Source organism: Vigna unguiculata, chromosome 3 (assembly GCF_037176805.1).
Source record: "Vigna unguiculata cultivar grain cowpea cultivar isolate G323 ecotype 2 chromosome 3, ASM3717680v1, whole genome shotgun sequence".
In the NCBI taxonomy this organism is placed as follows: Eukaryota; Viridiplantae; Streptophyta; class Magnoliopsida; order Fabales; family Fabaceae; genus Vigna; species Vigna unguiculata.
In genome coordinates this window covers 29,778,787-29,800,682 of record NC_140794.1, presented here as the reverse complement: position 1 = coordinate 29,800,682, position 21,896 = coordinate 29,778,787, and the positions used below count along the sequence as shown (strand labels likewise).

The 21,896-nt window shown below is 32.3% G+C and overlaps 1 pseudogene; it reads left to right on the top strand.

Annotated features, from left to right (window-relative positions):
* The first annotated feature begins 127 nt into the window (after positions 1 to 127).
* Positions 128 to 21,298, top strand: LOC146887686 (uncharacterized; annotated as a pseudogene).
* Positions 21,299 to 21,896: the final 598 nt, after the last annotated feature.

The following is a 21,896-nucleotide window of genomic DNA, read 5'->3' as shown; positions in this document are numbered from 1 at the left end:
TTCCAAAGTCAAATGAGTTGTTATGTTATATTAAATGGTGGTAGTGTTGAGTTCACAGATTGGACTGTGTGTTTGGCTATTTTTGAGCTCTAACCAAAAGCGGTGGTGTTAATTTATACACACAACAATGGATCGGAGTTGGATAAATCTTTTACGCACAACAAATGAATATGAGAATGGAGTAAAAGAATTTCTTGAATTTGCAAATATGAATGTTTCGGATAATAATGGAAAATTCTGCTGCCCGTGTGTTAATTGTTTGAATGAGAGAAAACTACCAACTAACATTATTTGGGACCATGTTGTAACACCCTCTATTTTATATTAATTATATTTAACTTTCTTGTTTAAATATATAGTATGAAGTAATTTTATGATTTCATAAGTAAATTGACAAAGGGCTTTATACAATGTAAAAGATGATTTTTTTTGTGCTAATTACTTCTTATTTTGAGTTGTGTAAGTAAAATTGTGATTAAGGCTTCATTAACCATTAAATTAGGCTGAAAATTTTATAGAGCATTCTTAGAACATAGTTATTCAATATGAATGGTGAGATTTTGAATTGGAGGTGTATATCTTATTTGGAGTTTTACACAAAAAGTTATAAATAAAATAAGTTTGCTATTTTACTAATAAAATTTTATACGAAAATTGTTTTAATTATGATTACTGTTTTGATTAATTTTCTGTAAAGTTATTGTGAAAGAATGATTTATGCTTAGTTGTTAATTTTAAATTCTTTTTAACTTGGTTGTTTTTACTATTTTGAAAATTGTGACAAATTAAAAATGTAGTTGTTATGCTACCAAAATTTTGTGAAAGTCTCAAGAATTATAAAGATAATGTGAAAGGATGATTGTAAATTAAAGTGCAGAAATAAAGAATAAAGAGGACTGTATGGATAGTACAGAGATACACTAGGTATAGAGTCCAGAGAAAGGTCTGATAGACCTAGGAGAATCGAGGGTGGTGATATAGATACCCTGGATTGACGTATACAATTAGCCGGGTATTCGAAAATTCGCAGGCCTCACACTCTATTCTCGACCGCCCTCTTGACTATACTTTAAGACCAGGAATGTGGAATAATGTACACGTTGTATCTGTGAGAACGTTTAGCCTGCTGGCACTATCCATATTGGCGTAAGACCATTATGATTCAGAAAAGTCTAATGGCAGCGTTTGGGACCCAAAGTATATAAAGAAAGAATATGAGATGAATATACTGATGAGTTGAAACTCAGACTTATACAATATGATTATTAAAAGATTGATAATGGGGATTTTGATATCCTAAATTTAAAACATACGGAAATGATTATTTGATTGATTAATTTGATTTTGATATTTTTGGCATGGTTAGTTATGACATTATGAAGATTTAAACTTTTGTGAAAATGTTTCATTCAATAGAAAGTTCATTCAAATGAACATACTTTGAAATGTTATGATGAAGTTTTGGAGTTAAGGGAAAGACTCACCCTTACTTTCTTTATTTTTCAGAGGAAGAAATTGGAGACCTAACATGTAACAATGAAATTGTTTAGCCTAACTTTTCTTGTAACCTTGGATTATGTTAAAGCTACAACTGATATGGTGTAACTTTTTTGTGATGTATTTCAAACTAAAAGTACCTTTAGTTAGTTGTAAAAGTATAAACAAAATTTTGTTACAAACACTTATATGTATGTTAACATTTTATTCGCATAAATATCATGTATGTCTAACAGATGATACATTCGAGTGATGTATTATTATTATTTTTTTTGTTTGGTATTTGTTAATTGAATACAAATAAATTTTTCCTTAAGTAAATGATACATTAGACAAGTAAAGAACATCTAGTAGCACCCGATTTTAGTTGGGGTGTTACATTAGTGGTATTAGAGCATTTCATTCCAAGAGGACTGGGTAGGGACTAAGTTTGCTTGTGATGTGTGTTTCTAGATTCTTTAAGAAATAAGAATGTAGAATATTGTTGTAAAACCTACTTGTTAATCTAAGTAGGAACTATATGATTTATTTATTGAAAATATGTTTTCTTATAAAATGGTAAGTAAGTATGGTATTAGGTTGGTCTAAAGAACGCAAAGTTACATAAGCAACATATATGCCGACCAGGGAGACAAAGGATTGGTGAAGGTGTTATCCAAACAAAAGTTATCACATGGACAAAGAATAATACTGTGAATATATTTTACAAGTATGGAGATAATTTTAAGTTAAGGTAAGTAGTTTCATGTTTTTGTTACAAATAGAGGTTGATAATGAGAGCTAGATAAATGGTATGTTAATAAGTAGAAATTTACAAATGTCTTTTCAAAGAAAAAGTCAAGGTTACATCCCAAGATAGAAGTAAAGTTCTCTTTGGATTTGGTGTTTGGAAGGGAATTAGAATTAGTGACACTTATGGAGTAGTTTTAGTTGAGAAGTAAAGTTTAATGATGGTGGTTTAACATAAAGAACATGATCAAGAATTAAGTTGGTTCATTTTATATTTTTGAACATGGTGATAAGATTCCCACTAGACATTAAGATAGCAAGTTATCTAAATGTGAAGGTGTACTTCAAACGGCTAAAAGAGAATGAGAGTGATGGATTGGTTCAAGAAAACAAACAAAATGGACAATGTAGCTTCAAAATCGAAGTGAAACAAAGAAGAAACTAGCTATAAAATGTAAAGTAGGAAGATTGATGAAGGATTGACCCCAAGCAAGGATGAAGGCACATGCTTAAGAAGACTAAGCATGTTTAGAAAGGAAGTTCACTAATCCTTAATCCCTTTCATTTGTGTTTGTTATTTTTGATTCCCTAAGTTGACTTAGTTGAATCAACTTTAGTTGACTTGTTGATCTTTGACTAGGTTTGACTTGTTGACTATAGTTGACTTGACTTAAGCCAACATGCTAATCTATGTTTATTTGCTTTGTAGGTTAATTAGGAGTAAGAAAGCAATGCTAGGTGGCGCATGGTGATTGGGGAGCATAAATGATGTGGAGGAGAGAGTAAAGCAAAGGCATAAAGCATAAAGTAAAAGCCATGAAGCAAGTGTACCTATGTACCTTTGGTCTCCTTTGTTTTTAGCACACTTTGGCCACTTTTTGGAGACATATGAGACACATTCTTTGTCTCCTTTTGTGCTAGAACGAAATTAGCCTTGCACACACCATAGTTGGTCTTTTGTCTTTCATTTTTGTAACCTTATTTGACCTAGCTTCTAGAAGCTAGGGTTAGGTTTTTGTAGTGACATCCTTAGGTATCTTTTATTTGCTTAGAGGCCCCTAAATTCTTCTATATAAGGGGTGCTCCTAGACATGTAAAAGGGTTGAACATTTTGAAGTAAAAACACTCTTGTGTCTCAACCATTTGTGAGAGTTTCCTCCCTTGGGAGTGAATACTTTTAAGCCTTATCTTGCATAGCAAGTGGCGGCACACATCCACTCATCTTCAAGGTTGTCATGGCTTCTAGCCTAGCCTTGTAGTGGCGTGCTTCTCACATTTTTACCATTTCTTCCCTTTCCATTTTATGTTTTCTTCTTCCTTTAATTGTTCTTGGTTTTCTATGATTTATGTGCTTTCTATTGCCTTTTCATTTTGAATCAATCCATCATCTTCTTCTTTTGAGCTTTGTGAAAGGAACCTTCACATCTAGATAGCTTGCTATCTTAATGTCTAGTGGGGATTTCACTTAGCTTTCTTAATCAACTCACACCATATTCAATAATCTTGAAAAGGAACAAGATAATCCTTCATCATTTGGTATCTAGAGCCTAGGTTATCTTGAATATGGTGTTTTTCATGTGCTAATCTTGTCTTGTTGTAGCTATCTTTGTATGGTTCAAATCCACTTCCATTGCACACAAAAACAATGCTGGCAGAAACTGTTCACGATTTTAAAAGATTAAACTGCACCTGCTCAGTGATCCAAAAATTACTTTCTCTATGTCCAAAGAAAGCTCTATTAGTCTAGTTTTTAACAAAATAAGAACCAATGCATTTGGAGTTCTGTGGAGAGAGTTATGATTGAAATAGTGAGCAAAGGTCAGAGCTGCCGAGATCACCGCGAATCAACGTTTTTCAGGTTATGTTGGGCAGTTTTGGCTACTGTTTTTGTTACTCTTCTTACTCCTAAATGTTGTTGGATAACATGTCTTTGTGTGCTTAATCATTGACCTTCATTTCCAAAAGTTTAAATGCATTATAGCTACATGTTTGAGTCTTTAAATGTCCCTAACTTTTGCTTGAGTCATATGTCATATGTTAGCTTGAAGTTTTCTTATTCTTGTTTTTCCAAGTATTTGAATCTTGCTTTCACTTTATGTCTTGTTGATGTATGCTCCATGAAATTGATTTCGGCCTAAAACTTGAGGAACTAAGTGTCCAAGCCACCTAAAACTCTTTCTCACCATTTTATGAAACTAGTTGTGAAAGAAGAAAAATTTGTACCAATTTTTGCCTAAAAACCGAGAGCAACCTTGCTCCTTGGTGAACTAAAAGTGTGTTTTTCACTAAGTGTTATGCAACTAGTTTCATGCTTGAGAAGTGGGTGATATTGGCAAATTAGTTCCATGCTTTAACTTGGTTATGATCTTTCATGGTGTATGCATAATTTGAGGTATAATCTTGGCTTGTTCAAATGCTTTCCATAGAGTCCTTAAAAGTGCTTTTCATTGTTTTAGTCTTGTTAAAAGTTTTGTCTCAAACTTTTCTTCTTTAGAGTTTAGCTTTCCTTGTTTTTGTGCTTTTCTTGCTTGTCACTAGGTGTTCTTTGTTTTGTCTTAATAGTTTTCTTTTCTTGAAACTCTTGGGATGTTGTGGCCGAATCACTTGTCTTGCATTTGAAAGGTTTTGAACAAGTTCTTAAAAGTGTTTGCTTCACTTCTTTGGAAGAGCTTTGAGTGTAGCCTTGCCTTATTACTTTGGGAGAGTGATCTAAACACTTGGGTTACATTTTGGGTTGGAATTGGTCTTGGTTTTCATGTTGTCTAACCCCTAATTCATTTATTTTGTTTTGGCTTTAAGTGTTTTGTTGTAGGAATCATGGCAAGTTTATCAAATGCACCTACTCCAAACAAAAACAATACATTGATGAGATTGCTTCGGGATTTGAAGTTGTCTAGGAAGGAGGCCTTTGAACAATTGAGAAAAGACAAGGAGCAAAGTGACCTAAGAATCCAAGAGCACATTCAAAGGCTTGAAGCTAAAGAGCAAGAAAGAGGGGCTAGGAAAAGAGGGCATTTTAGGCACAACCCATCACAAGAGAAGCAAACTCCAAAGATTCCTAAGTTCTATGGAGGAAGTGATCCCAAAATCTTCCTTGATTGGGAAGCTAAAGTTGATCAAATTTTCAATGAAAATCATGTAAAGGATCAAACACAAGTTGATCTAGTAGTGTTAGGATTTTTTGAGTATGCCAAAACTTGGTGGCATAAAGTTTGTAAAAATTATGACCAAGGGCCACCCGCGGCTTCTTGGATGGACATTAAAACTCTTATGCGCGCTAGATTTGTTCCTCCCTCCTATAGGAAGGAACTTCTTTTGAAGCTCCAAAGGCTTCACCAAGGTCCTATGTGTGTGAGTGAGTACTTTAAAGAATTAGAGTCTCAAATGTTTAGGATTGGAATAAGAGAAACTAACAAAGAAAAAATGAAAAGGTTTGTGAATGGTCTTAGGAGAGACATACAAGACCAAGTAGAGTTGTATGAGTACTCCACTCTTCAAAATGTTTTCACACTTGCTCTTAGGATTGAAACTCATTTGAAAAGAAAGAATAGGGCAAGGAAGAGTTACTCACCCAACCACTACTATAGTCACTCATGGAAGGGAAAAGCTAAAGAGAAACATGATAAATTTCCTTCTAAGTCTCACCAAGCACCATCAAGTAAAAATAAGTTACCAAGTGGTCACACTCACCATTCCACTTCTCAAAGATCAAGTTCCATTAAATGTTTTAAATGTTTGGGTTATAATCACATTGCTTCAAATTGTCCCACCAAAAGAACCATGGCCTTAAACCTTAAAAAAGAAGTAGAGAGTGAACATTCTTCTCCCCCTTCCCCCAAAAGTACTTCTTCCCACACTTCTTCTTCAAGTGAAAGGATTAAACCCCTTGAAGGTGGATTGTTAATGATAAGGCACCAACTAAGACAAGTTTCCAAGGAAGTTGACCCTTCTCAAAGACAAAACCTTTTTCATTCAAGGTGTCATATCAAAGACAAACTATGTCCCCTCCTCATAGATAATGGAAGTTGTGTAAATGTGGCTAGCACAAGGGTTGTGGACAAGCTTGGCTTGAAAACTATCCCTCATGCGAAGCCCTACAAGCTATCATGGCTTAAGAAAGAAGACATTAAAGTAACTCAACAAGTCCTCATTAACTTTTCAATTGGCAATTTTAAAGATGAGGTGTTATGTGATGTTGTGCCTATGGAAGAAACTCATATTTTGTTAGGTAGGCCATGGCAATTTGATAGAAAAGTCTTTTATGATGGCCATGCTAACACCTATGCTTTCTCCTTCCAAGGCAAGAAGTTCACACTCCTACCTCTCTCACCCAATCAAGAAAATGAGGACCAAAATAAAGTGAAAGATAAGAGAAAAGATGAAAAAGAAAAAGAGCAAGTTACCTCCAAAGTGTTACTTGCCTCTAAAAAAAGATTTTCAAAGCAAGATGGACATCACCATTCTTTCTTCTCTTGCAAGGCTCAAAAGGAAGACCCAATGCGCAAGTATGAGAAGAAGAGTGGTCTAGAAAAGAGGGATGGCCTAACCAAAGCTAGGGGTAGTACCCTTAGAAAAGATGGAACAAGAGCTCATAAAAGGGAGGCGCAAAACCTCCCCCAAATCAAGTCAAGCTCCATCTACAAAGGCTTAAAGAATTTGTGGTCAAATTCTCTCCAAGAAGGGGAGGATGATGAAGGATTGACCCCAAGCAAGGATGAAGGCACATGCTTAAGAAGACTAAGCATGTTTAGAAAGGAAGTTCACTAATCCTTAATCCCTTTCATTTGTGTTTGTTATTTTTGATTCCCTAAGTTGACTTAGTTGAATCAACTTTAGTTGACTTGTTGACCTTTGACTAGGTTTGACTTGTTGACTATAGTTGACTTGACTTAAGCCAACATGCTAATCTATGTTTATTTGCTTTGTAGGTTAATTAGGAGTAAGAAAGCAATGCTAGGTGGCGCATGGTGATTGGGGAGCATAAATGATGTGGAGGAGAGAGTAAAGCAAAGGCATAAAGCATAAAGTAAAAGCCATGAAGCAAGTGTACCTATGTACCTTTGGTCTCCTTTGTTTTTAGCACACTTTGGCCACTTTTTGGAGACATATGAGACACATTCTTTGTCTCCTTTTGTGCTAGAACGAAATTAGCCTTGCACACACCATAGTTGGTCTTTTGTCTTTCATTTTTGTAACCTTATTTGACCTAGCTTCTAGAAGCTAGGGTTAGGTTTTTGTAGTGACATCCTTAGGTATCTTTTATTTGCTTAGAGGCCCCTAAATTCTTCTATATAAGGGGTGCTCCTAGACATGTAAAAGGGTTGAACATTTTGAAGTAAAAACACTATTGTGTCTCAACCATTTGTGAGAGTTTCCTCCCTTGGGAGTGAATACTTTTAAGCCTTATCTTGCATAGCAAGTGGCGGCACACATCCACTCATCTTCAAGGTTGTCATGGCTTCTAGCCTAGCCTTGTAGTGGCGTGCTTCTCACATTTTTACCATTTCTTCCCTTTCCATTTTATGTTTTCTTCTTCCTTTAATTGTTCTTGGTTTTCTATGATTTATGTGCTTTCTATTGCCTTTTCATTTTGAATCAATCCATCATCTTCTTCTTCTTTTGAGCTTTGTGAAAGGAACCTTCACATCTAGATAGCTTGCTATCTTAATGTCTAGTGGGGATTTCACTTAGCTTTCTTAATCAACTCACACCATATTCAATAATCTTGAAAAGGAACAAGATAATCCTTCATCAAAGATGGAAATGGAAGGTAGCACATCACTCATAGGTGAGGACCAAAAGGCCAACTCTTTCCTAGAGATGAGTGGTGGATGCCGCCACTTGCTATGCAAGATAAGGCCAAGGTGAAGCCTACATTCATTAGAGAAGAGCTCAATTTTTGTGGTTGAAAAACAAGTGTATAAACTCAAAATTACCAAACCTTTTATAGAGAGTTTTAAGAGCCTCTAGGAAATAAGCACAAAGTTCAAAGGGCTAACTAACAAAAAAAAAACCCTACATTCTAGAAACCTCTCCTAAGAGGTAGCACAAACTTGCATGGTGGTGGGAAATCCTAAAGGAATTCGGCCAAGCTAAAAATGATACAAGGAATGTCTCTATAAAAGGCCCAAAAGGTGCTAAAGACAAAAAAAAATGAGATCAAAGGTACAATATGCTTTTGCTTTATACTTTTTACATTATGCTTTCCTCTCTCCTCCACCTAGGCTCTACATCATTTTCATTCCACCACTACAATTGCGTCACATATCCATGCTTCTTTTCGCCTAATTAAATATACAAAACATATAAACATGGATTAGCATGTTGGCTTAAGTCATGTCAACTCAAGTCAAATCTAGTCAAAGGTCAATAAGTCAATTAAGGTTAAGTCAACTTATGGAAATTCAAAAAAATAATGAAAAATAATGAAAGGGATGAAGTATTGGTGAACTTCCTTTCTAAGCGTGCTTAGTCTTCTTAAGCATCATCCTAGGTTGGGCTCAATCCTTTATCATAACAAATTTATGTTAGGTATGTCAAATTGAGAAACAACGATGTATTTGGTAAAGAAGAAAGATGTGAACTTAGCTTGTGTGTAAAGTGTTGAGACTTAAACAAGATTGTTGAGGAATGATAGTTTGATGGGTTAAGTTGCATGAGGTCGTTATAAGTATGTAGTGATATTGTTTTGAGAGATGAACATTGTAGGCCATATTCATAGAAAAGTGTATTGTAGTTTATAAATGACATGTTTATATATATATCTTATGCTCAGGAGGTGCATGAGGGTTACCTAAGATTAGTAATAGAATTCTTGAGGAAAAATAGTAGAAATTACGAGTCTAGTTTGAAAGAAGAAGAAGTGGATACAAGAGTCGGTGGACCAACAAGAATTGACATCAAATATTAAGGTTATGTCAACAAAAGCCATATCAGAGACTTGATATTTTAGTAGTTGGGAGACAAACACAAATCATAATGGCAAAAAAAATATTAACCGGGACATAAAAGCTTTTCGATGTGGAGGACCACATTTTAAGAAGGATAGTAATCAAACTTTTCTCTCTTACAATTATTATGGAAAGACATGTCATGTTGCTAGAAATTGTTGGTTTGTACAACAAAATACTGACAACACGAAAAGAACAATAAAATATACACCACAAAACAATAATGGCACTAAGCAAAGAATTTGGGAAACTTTTTGTCATGAGTGGAGCTGAAGTAGCAACATAGGATAATCTCATTCGAGGTAACTGCATCATAGTTAATATAGTTAGCCATCCATTCATTCATATCTTTAGTCGTTGTGAAAAATAAAATTATTGACTTGGCTATCACATCCATGCCTTATATGATAGTATCTGCTCCTACTATAAATTGGTTACTACTTCTAATTGATGCTTGGGAACTTTGATTAGAGATTCTTGGTTAGAGTAGTTAGTCGTGCACAATTATTCTATTCTAGATTTCTCTTTCAAGGTTTTTCAATTTTTAAGAACACTATTACTTTGATGTGTTGGAGGTGGTTAGACACTCATTTGTGTTTACTTTGAAAGAAGAAAATTATATATTGGAAATCTGTGATTTGTAATAAGTGCATTTGAGTTTGTTGGATTGGTGGAAAATTAGTTTAAGAGGTTCGAAGACTTTTAGAGATTTTTGTGATGGAAGATTTAATATTTTAGTTGAAGTATGTATGGGGTATAAACTTATGACTTTTTATTAGTGAGTAAATAGGTCGAATGAATTTTGTTTTGACATGAGGGCATCGTGAATATTATTGGACCATTTTTGGAGCGTTAAGTGCTCATTGCAAGAGATTATTCTAAATCAAATTTGTTCAGTTATGGATCAGGAGTGTTTAAGAATTTTTTGAGAAGAAAATAATGAATATTATGTAGTATGAATATAGGGTGATATATGAAATCATGATAATCAGTGTAAGATTAGATTCTCTTAAAGATTGTAAAGATTAATGTGCTTAAGTTTGAAGGATAATCAATTAGTTTTGTTTAAATGTAGTGAAATTCACTTATTGAGGTTAGATGAAAGAAAATGACTTAATTAAAAGCAGAGCTGAATCAATTGAGAAAATTAGTGATTAGTTGTAAGAATTGAATGGAATGGATTTCGAGTTTAATCATATGATATTTAGTTATTCTTAGAATTTAGGAGTCCTAGAACACAATTTTAAGGTGATGAAAAACACTAAATGAAAGAGGGTAAAAGAGAAGTATCTCCATCTATTTGAAACTAAATAAATTTCGGGGACGAAATTTCTAAAAGGGTGGGAGAATTGTAACACCCTCTATTTTATATTACTTATATTTAACTTTCTTGTTTAAATATATAGTATGAAGTAACTTTATGATTTCATCAGTAAATTGACAGAGGGCTTTATACAATGTAAAAGATGATTTTTTTTTGTGCTAATTACTTCTTATTTTGAGTTGTGTAAGTAAAATTATGATTAAGGCTTCATTAACCATTAGATTAGGCTGAAATTATTATATAGCATTCTTAAAACATAGTTCTTCGATATGAATGGTGAGATTTGGAATTGGAGGTGTATGCAAGGAGCAATTACTTCCACAATTTAGTGTAAAAATAAGGTCTCCAACTGCTGTCCATTTCTGAGTTACCTTAGAAAATATTTTATTTCCACTTCGTTAACCGTTGGATCAAGATGAAACTTTTGTACAGAGTTATTAAGAGATAGTACTAAAGTTTGACCTTTTGGATTTGTATTTATAGGGCTTTGGTTAGAGAAATAATTTTTGTAGTTTGAACTAGCGTTAGTTACGTCCTGTTTTGGGTTATTTTAGTAAAAATTGGATTCCAGTTTTATTAACCGTTGGATTGAGCTCCAATTTGTTCAACCTATTCTAGAGACATAGATCTTTAGTTTCACCGTTGGGATTTATAAATAGTGCTGTGTGTTAAGAGATATGAATTTTACACTTTGGAGTGAAAACAAGTCTTCTAGAAAGTCAACAAGTCTTCTTGCAACTACCATGAAGTCTCCTACAATGGGAATTTCGACCAAGCTTCTCTCTATGGTCAAAATAAACTTATCCTCACTAAGGAATCTCATAAATTTACCATCAATACATCCTTATCCCTTTGTCCAAGATTTTTCCTATAAATAGGACTTCACTTTACACTTCTTCTTCACAAAATCCAAAACAATAGAGAAGGAGAGGTCTAAACTCTTGTGAAAAAAAAAATGAAGTTGGAGAGGGAAATCCAGAATCTTGAGGTCTTAATTTTCATCTTAGAGTATAATTAGCATCTCCAAGGTATGGGGGGTCTATCTCAAATCTCTAAGTCTTTATCTTAGCAAGTTTTCTTTAAGTATACAATCTATCTTCTTGATTCTGAAATTTGTATACATTATCTTCAAAATTTTGAGTTGAAAAATGGATTCCTTGGGTATGAAAACCTAGGGTTAGGTTCAAGAATCATCTTATTTGGAGTTTACACAAAAAGTTATTAATAAAACAAGTTTGCTATTTTACTTGTTTTGAGTTTTAATTATGATTACTGTTTTGATTAATTTTTTGTAAAGTTATTGTGAAATAATGATTTATGCTTGGTTGTTAATTTTAAATTCTTTTTAACTTGGTTGTTTTTACTATTTTGAAAATTGTGACAAATTAAAAATGCAGTTGTTATGCTGCCAAAATTTTGTGAAAGTATCAAGAATTATAAAGATAATGTGAAAGGATGATTGTAAATTAAAGTACAGAAATAAAGAATAAAAAGGACTGTATGGATAGTACAAAGATACATTGGGTATAGAGTCCAAAGAAAGGTCTGATAGACCTAGGAGAATCGAGGGTGGTGATATAGATACCCTGGATTGACGTATACAATTAGCCGGGTATTCGAAAATTCGCAGGCCTCACACTGTATTCTCGACCGCCCTCTTGACTATACTTTAAGACCAGGAAGGTGGAATAACGTACACGTTGTATCTGTGAGAACGTTTAGCCTGCTGGCACTATCCATATTGGCGTAAGACCATTATGATTTAGAAAAGTCTAATGGCAGCGTTTGGGACCCAAAGTATATAAAGAAAGAATATAAGATGAATATACTGATGAGTTGAAACTCAAACTTATACGAATATGATTATTAAAAGATTGATAATGAGGATTTTGATATCCTAAATTTAAAACATACGGAAATGATTATTTGATTGATTAATTTGATTTTGATATTTTTGGCATGGTTAGTTATGACATTATGAAGATTTAAACTTTTGTGAAAATATTTCATTCAATTGAAAGTTCATTCAAATGACCATACTTTGAAATGTTATGATGAAGTTTTGGAGTTAAGGGAAAGACTCACCCTTACTTTCTTTATTTTTCAGAGGAAGAAATTGGAGACCTAACATGTAACAACGAGATTGGTTAGCCTAACTTTTCTTGTAACCTCTTATTATGTTAAAGCTACAACTGATATGGTGTAACTTGTTTGTGATGTATTTCAAACTAAAAGTACCTTTAGTTGGTTGTAAAAGTATAAACAAACTTCTGTTACAAACACTTATATGTATGTTGACATTTTATTCGCATAAATATCATGTATGTCTAACAGATGATACATTCAAGTGATGTATTATTATTATTTTTTTGTTTGGTATTTTTTAATTGAATACAAATAAATTTTTCCTTAAGTAAATGATACATTAGACAAGTAAAGAACATCTAGTAGCATCAGATTTTGGTTGGGGTGTTACACATGTTCTTTGTGATGGTTTCTTAAAGAGCTACACAAAGTGGATATGGCATGGTGAATTGATATACATGCCAAGTGTAGATGTGTCTGAAGCAGAAGAAGTTGATTTAGAGATGGATGTTCGGATGGAGGAAATGATTCGTGATATTGGACATGATTCCTTTCAACGTGCGGATGTGTATGACAATTTGTGCAATGACGCAGAAAAACCTCTGTACGCAAAATGCACTAAGTATACTCAATTGTCAGCGGTATTAAAATTGTTCAATGTGAAGGCAAGAAATGGATGGATTGATAAAAGCTTGACGGAATTACTTGAGTTGTTGAGTGACATGCTTCCTAAAGGTAACACGTTGCCAACACGCAATTATGATGCGAAGAAGATATTGTGTCCGATGGGTATAGAGTATAAAAAAATTCATGCATGCCCAAATGATTGTGTCTTGTACAGGAAGGAATTGGCCATGTTACATCAATGTCCACGATGTGGGGTGTCACGATACAAACAGAAACATAGTGAGTTTGAATCTGATAGTAAGGGTCCTCCAGCGAAAGTTTTGTAGTATCTTCCTGTAGTTCCATGGTTTAAACGTTTATTCAGCAATGCAAATGATGCAAAACTCATGAGATGGCATGCATATGGACGTACAACAAATGGTCATTTGAGACATCCAGCAGATGGTTTGTAATGGAAGAAAATTGATTCCATGTTCCCAAATTTCTCCAATGATTCAAGGAACATTAGAATTAGACTTGCTACAGATGGAATGAATCCATATGGTAACTTGAGCAGTAAACATAGTTCATGGCATGTTCTATTAGTGATTTACAATTTACCTCCTTGGTTGTGCATGAAATGCAAATATGTTATGTTATCCTTGATGATCTCGGGTCCAAGACAACCAGGAAACGACATTGATATTTATTTAACCCCATTAGTTGAAAATTTGAAGATGTTATGGGAGGAGGGTGTTGATATGTTTGATGGGTACTGATAACGCTGTAGTTGACGCGTTTAAATTAATACTACTAAACTATAGCAACTTTAGTATTGCTAAGATAGTAGTTAACAAAATAGAAAGGGTAAAGTAACCCAAAGTCGTTTCCCAACGAACACGGAATTGATTTTTAACAAATTAGTTCTTATAAAACTATACAAATGAGTTAGTCAAATAAAATAAAAAATATAAGGGATTAAGATAAACAAAGTTACAAATAAAATTTAAAAGATAAAAAGAAATAAAAGCAATAGTAAAGAAAATAGATTGATTCCATTGGTTTTTCAAAATAGATTCATCATCGGTTATCTAAAGATTATTGCTCAATTAATTATTTTTGTAGATTTACAAATTAATCAATGTAAAGTCTCAATTAATTTGTTGGCGTTCTCAGTTTTAACCAAAGTACAATCTCAATTAAAAGTGAGAACTTTTAGATTATCCACAGTAAATTCAACCAAAGTACAGTCTCAATCAAATTTTACTATGCCTAATCATATCTATTCCTTTGTTCCCTCACCAAATAGAAAACTTAATTAATCAAAGTAAAGTCTTGACTAATTTTAGTTAAAGTGATTACCGTTAATCAAAGTACAGTCTCAATTATTGGCAAAAACTTATTTAATCAAATGAAAGTTTCTAAATAAAATCAAATTAAAGTCTCAATTGAATTTAAAAAACTTTAAACTCATATGATTAGCATATGTGTAGATTTAAAATCATTATTTTCTATTCAATTAAGAAACAAAGGACATAGATAAACAAAAATCACAACAATAATCAAAAGAATAAATTAATTAATTCATCTAACCTCAGAATCCATAATGAAATTACAATGGAATCAACCCAAGAAGTTTAGAACTCCATGATTGCAAAATAAAAATAGAAGAATGGAGAGAGAGAAAGGAAACAAAATTAGGCCCCCCTAAAGGGTTCCTAAACTCCGAAGTTCCGAGCTTGTTTTCTGTGCTCCTCCCTTGGTCTCTTTATATAGGAATTGGACTAGGCTTTTCTGTTGCTAAAACCTCTCAAATATCTTTTAAAATAAAGATAAAGATAAATATTTAAAAATATTTGAGAGATATAGACTATTTGACACATATAATTGGTTGATAATATCAATATCTAATATAATTAAATTAATTAATTAATTAATTAAATATATATGATAAATTGTCACCAATTAGTATTTGTATTAATTTTTCAAATCAATCATTTGCAATCTCCTTAAATTATCTTCTAAATAATCCAATATCTTCAAGATATATTTTTTGTTGTGGAACTAAAAAGATTCAAGAAGATCTTGTCATATTTAAAAAGATTTGGTAGTTATTATCTTTTAATATTTTATGATATAATTAAATAAGATAATTATTTAAAAATATCAAATAAAATATCTAAAGATATATTTTTCCCAAATTATCTTCTATCATAAAGATAAAGAAAATCGCAATGTCTAATTTTTTTGTTCCTCTCTTCTTGGTTTAGCCAAACTTCTTCACGTTTTCAAGCTTTTCTTGCCGTTTTCATGCAATGCTTGGTTTGAATTTTTGTGCTTTTGATAATTTCTTATTCTTGGATTTATCTTTAAGGTGGCATGAAACTTTAATCAATTTATTTCCACACCTGCATGAGCTCAACTTAGCTGCAGCTGCACTAACACACCTCAAAATATCCAAAGAACATTTATGCAACTAAAAAGCTATTTTTAACATGTTTTTGTATCTCATGCTCAATAAACCCAATTATAGAAAATCCCAATTAAATCAATCTTAAGCACACAAATTCAATTAAATACCCAGAATTAAACATTAAATGAGGGAAAAAATACGCACTCATCATAACCACACACTTATCCTTTTGCACTCCTGGGAAAAATTGAGTAATTTCAAAACTTGTTCTAAGGTATTTTATTTCACATCAACACTGGATCAAAGGAATGAACATCATTGGAGACAAATCAATCTTCTTGAAATCAAATTATCATGTATATACAAACGGAAATATTCTATTTTTCACACATGAGTTAATCTTTTGAATTCACAAGACAATCAATTATGAATGAAAGTACTCAAGTTAAATGTGTATTTTCTTACCAAAATTCGCTTAAGTGTTTTGGCTTGTGTTTTCACTCAAAATACTCATGCAAGTAAACACTTGTAATACTTAACAAGACCCTAATATTCACAAACTTTCAGAAAACATGCATTCAAAGATCATGAAGACTCTTTTACAAGTTATAATGGGGCCAAGGCAAAGGTAGGAAAAATTTTAGGATTTTTGGGTTTTTGAAATTAAAATATAGAAAGAATAATGGAGCATAATTTCAAAAACAACTCTTTTGTGTTTATTGCTTGTTGCTCTCTCTCTCTTTTTTTTAGAAAGCAATTATTTTTTTCTTCATTTCAGCACTTTTTCATCAACAAATTTTCCTTTTGCCATTTTTATTAATTTGTGGGTGAGGTACTCACCCACACACTTTATTCCTCAACCATTCCTGAACACAATCCATTAGCTCCTTCTTTCTTCCTAAGGTAGAATATGGTCTTTTTCTTTTCAAGGTTATGCAATAGGCTTAAAACAAGAAAAAGGGGTTTAAAGCTCAAAGGGGCTACCAATGGATTAATATCAAGATGGACTTATTTGGCCAAGTATCTAAAAACAAGAAATGCCTCAGTCATATCAAACCATGCATATTCACCTAAGATGCAAAACAAAAGAGTCAAGCTAAACATTTGAGTATAAACAAACATGAGCAAGTCACTCAAGAAAAAATAGGAATGGCACATGGCGGTCCATCCTTTGCATTAAGGCTCAAGACTCACAAGGTCAAATTATTTCACAATTAGCAAATCATAGAAACAGTCCACTCATACCAACATGACTTTTATTTTTCCAAAATTATGATCATCCCAATTACTGAATGAAATCCTAATATCCAATGTCAATATGTTTTATTGAAAGCGGAGAAATATTTTTGTGGATTTCTTTTGAGACATATTGTTTAAAAGTTTCACTTAGTAAAAAGTTAATACTTTCTTAATTTTCTCAAAAAGAAATCACAATTTTTTATTTTTTTTTAAAATGAAAACAAAAATTGAAAACCAAAACATAAAAGAAAGAAAAAATAAAATAAAAAAATCCTATCTAGAGTTTGTCTCCCCCACACTTATTTCAAAAAAATGTCCTTGATGGATTTATTTTGGGGAGGAAACAAAAAATTTTATGACTTTTGGCTCAATCTGGCCATATGTCAAAATTTATTTTCTTTAATTTTACAAAGTACAAATCAGCTTGTACCATTATTTTAATTTTTACTTTTTGATGTTTATGAAAACTAAAAACAAAAAAAAACATATTTTTGAATTTTTTTATATTTTTTATTAAAATCAAAAACAAAAAACAAATATGCATGCAATTTAACTTTTCTATCAACAATGATTTCAAAAGAATTTAAATCTAAGCTTTTTACCTGTTGCAGCAACCTTTCTTCTTTTTCTGCAGCCATGTCAACAAAGATAACCATTGAAAACTTATTTGCATCATTCACATCAACAAACTTGATGTGTGGAGTGTGTGGCTTCAACTCAATTTGAGCATCATCAGGTGCATTCAGATTGTTAACAGGATCATCAGTAATCCTCATAATCTCACCTTGTGAGCAAAAAACTGCACTTGAAGTAGTTGAATATGCTGCTTCATCATTAACCAAGTCAGTTGCAATAGTAGATGCTTCAGCTGCATCTTCGAATACTGTTGGCTCTTCAACTGCACTTGGTTCCTTCATTGTATTGTTCTCACAACTTTGCTCTTGAAAATGATCATTTGTACTCATAACATCATCAACAGGTACAACTTTATATTCACATGGAGCATCATCAACATATCCATCAGTAGATATGTTTATGTGAGAATCTTTAATTTCTTCATCAACTTCAGCATCATCCTTAATATGTCCATCAGTAGACATATTACTATGACAATCATTATAAACATCAGTAGATATATCAATATGATGTGATTCCGCTATTGTTTTTTCAAACTGATTCTGCAAGCTTTGTGTGGCAGCATTCATCATCTCTTTCTGATCTGTCTGATTCATCTTCATCATTTCAATCATCATATTCATCATATCTTCGAAAGTGACCTTTCTCACTGCATCATTCATTAGCTTACTCAAATCTTCAGACATTTGTTCAGCTCTAATGGCCAACTTCAGAAGCACGTCTTTGATTTCATGACGAAGTTCGTTAAAATCTGGATTTTCAAGAAATCTCTGATGAGGTTGAGGGGTGGTATTAACAGTTACAAGTAATTCTATGAAGTTTTTCTTACTTGCATCCCTCAACATATCAGACAATATTTGCTTATTTTTGTACCATTCTTGCTCAATATTTCTGCATCGTTGATCAACTCGCAACCTTTCATCAATGGACTCTAATTTCTCTATAACTTCACCCATTAATATCATAACTTCGCTGTAGGATGGTCCATTGGTTGCTTCAACTTGTTGTGGTGGTATATATTGTTGCTGAAAACTATTTGGAACATATGGTTGCTGAGGTGGACACTCAAAATATGGTTGTTGCTCATATCCCAAAAAAGATGATCTCGGATATAGATTATTAAATTGTCGTAAAGTTAACCCACTTATATCATGTGCAGAAGTAGGTGTGACAATTTGTTGCTGAAAATCACGTGGTTGCTGTGGATAGCAATTGTAATCCATTTGAAAACTACAATGTTGATTACTTTCGTATGAAAAATTATTTTGCATTTTTGAAAGAGGTTTTCTGAAAAGAAAAAAAATTGAAAGCTTTTTAAGTAGACTTCCAAGAAAGAGAGGTGCGTCTCAATGGACAAGTTAAGTACTTTGTCTTTCCTTAGCCAAAGTGTTTCCCAACTAGTTTCACAAATTTCCCAACAAAAATCCTCAAACAAAAATTATGCTTTAAAAAAAACTAAATAAAATAAAATAACTAAAGAAAATAAAAAAAAATGTTAGAACAAAAATTGAGAAAAGAAAATGTTAGTGATAAACAAAAAATAAAAATAAAAATAAAAAATAAAATCAAAAGAATAAAAAGAAAAAATAAAAACTAAAATGATAAAAATTCTAACCGTGTTCCTCGGCAATGGCGCCAAATTTGATAACGCTATCGTTGACGCGATCAAATTAATACTACTAAACTATAGCAACTTCAGTATTGCTAAGATAGTAGTCAAGAAAATAGAAAGGGTAAAGTAACCCTAAGTCGTCTCTCAACGAACACAGAAATGATTTTTAACCGCTTTGTATAGTTTTATAAGAACTGATTTGTTAAAAATCAATTCTGTGTTCGTTGGGAGACAACTTAAGGTTACTTTACCCTTTCTATTTTCTTGACTACTATCTTAGCAATACTGAAGTTGTTATAGTTTAGTAGTATTAATTTGATCGCGTCAACGATAGCGTTCTCAAATTTACTTTTAAATTATCCACAGTAAATTCAACCAAAGTACAGTCTCAATCAAATTTTACTATGCCTAATCATGTTTATTCCTTTGTTCCCTAACCAAATAGAAAACTTAATTAATCAAAGTAAAGTCTTGACTAATTTTAGTTAAAGTGATTACCGTTAATCAAAGTACAATATCAATTATTGGCAAAAACTTATTTAATCAAATGAAAGTTTCTAAATAAAATCAAAGTAAAGTCTCAATTGAATTTAAAAACCTTTTAACTCATATGATTAGCATGCGTGTAGATTTAAAATCATTATTTTCTATTCAATTAAGAAACAAAGGACATAGATAAACAAAAATCACAACAATAATAAAAAGAAGAAATAAATTAATTCATCTAACCTCAGAATCCATAATGAAATTACAATGGAATCAACCCAAGAAGTTTAGAACTCCATGATTGCAAAATAAAAATAGAAGAATGGAGAGAGAGAAAGGAAACGAAATTAGGCCCCCCTTAAAGGGTTCCTAAACTCCGAAGTTCCGAGCTTGTTTTCTCTGCTCCTCCCTTGGTCTCTTTATATAGGAATTGGACTAGGCTTTTCTGTTGCTAAAACCTCTCAAATATATTTTAAAATAAAGATAAAGATAAATATTTAAAAATATTTGGAGAGATATAAACTTTTTGACAAGTATAATTGGTTGATAATATCAATATATAATATAATTAAATTAATTAATTAATTAAAGATATATGATAAATTGTCACCAATTAGTATTTGTATTAATTTTTCAAATCAAACAATTGCAATCTCCTTAAATTATCTTCTAAATAATCCAATATCTTCAAGATATATTTTTTGTTGTGGAACTAAAAAGATTCAGGAAGATCTTGGCATATTTAAAAAGATTTGGTAGTTATTATCTTTTAATATTTTATGATATAATTAAATAAGATAATTATTTAAAAATATCAAATAAAATATCTAAAGATATATTTTTCCTAAATTATCTTCTATCATAAAGATAAAGAAAATCGCAATGTCCAATTTTTTTGTTCCTCTCTTCTTGGTTTAGCCAAACTTCGTCACATTTTCAAGCTTTTCTTGTCGTCTTCATGCAATGCTTGGCTTGAATTTTTGTGCTTTTGATAATTTCTTATTCTTGGATTTATCTTTAAGGTGGAATGAAGCTTTAATCAATTTATTTCCACACCTGGATGAGCTCAACTTATCTGCAGCTGCACTAACACACCTCAAAATATCCAAAGAACATTTATGCAACTAAAAAGCTATTTTTAACATGTTTTTGTATCTCATGTTCAATAAACCCAATTATAGAAAATCCCAATGAAATCAATCTTTAAGCACACAAATTCAATTAAATACCCAGAAATAAACATTAAATGAGGGAAAAAATACGCACTCGTCAGGTACACTAGTGATTCATTCAAGTTGCATGCCATGTTATGTTGTACAATCGACGACTCTTTAACATATCGTAATTTAAGTGGATATAGCACTAAGGGGCACAAACCACGCCTTATATGTGAAGAAGGCACATGTCACCATCAACTACAACATGGAAGGAAAACAATATACCTTGGACATCAGAGATTTCTTAATACAAACCATCCATATCGTAAATTGAAGAAATCATTTAATGGGTGTCAAGAAAATGAATTAGCTCCAATGGTTTTAAGTGGGTCACAAGTATATGAGCGTGTGAAAGACATTAGGGATGTGTTATGAAAGATGAAAAATAAAGGCACTTCAAGTAACATATGGAAGAAAAGGTCAATTTTCTTTCATCTCCCATATTGGAGGGTGCTTGATGTGAGACATTGTATAGATGTTATGCATGTAGAGAAAAATGTGTGATAGTATTATTGGAACTGTAACATCCCTAAGGAATATTACTTAAATAAATAAATAAATAAATAAATAAGGAAAAGAAATTAAATCGTCATGTTTAAACACAGGAAAATTAAATCGTCATGTTTATTCCCAAACGCAGGAAAATTTTAAAATATTTAAACACGCGCCAAAAAGTATAAGAAAGTAGTCATAAAGACGTTACAATTTCCAAAATCCATAATCATAAATAAGAACATAATTAAATATGCCTAGCTCTAATCCCAACTAGCCCTCACTCTGTCGCCTGAGCATCCTCAACATCACTTGTATCCACATCTGCTCCCGTGTAACGAATCACACGATCATCGCCATACACAAATAGAAAGGGTGAGTTGAGAAAAATAAAAACAATATATATATATATATATATATATATATATATATATATAATGTGTAAAATAAGACATACACCCATCTTATTCAATCTACTTAGTTCTTAGCCAAGACCTTAACCCCAAGGCTTTTCAACCTTCAATCACACAAATGGTTAGCCTTGGACTCGGGAATATGATGCTCACACGAACCTACCCGCTCGTGGTCCTGCCTCTACGAACCTCCCCAC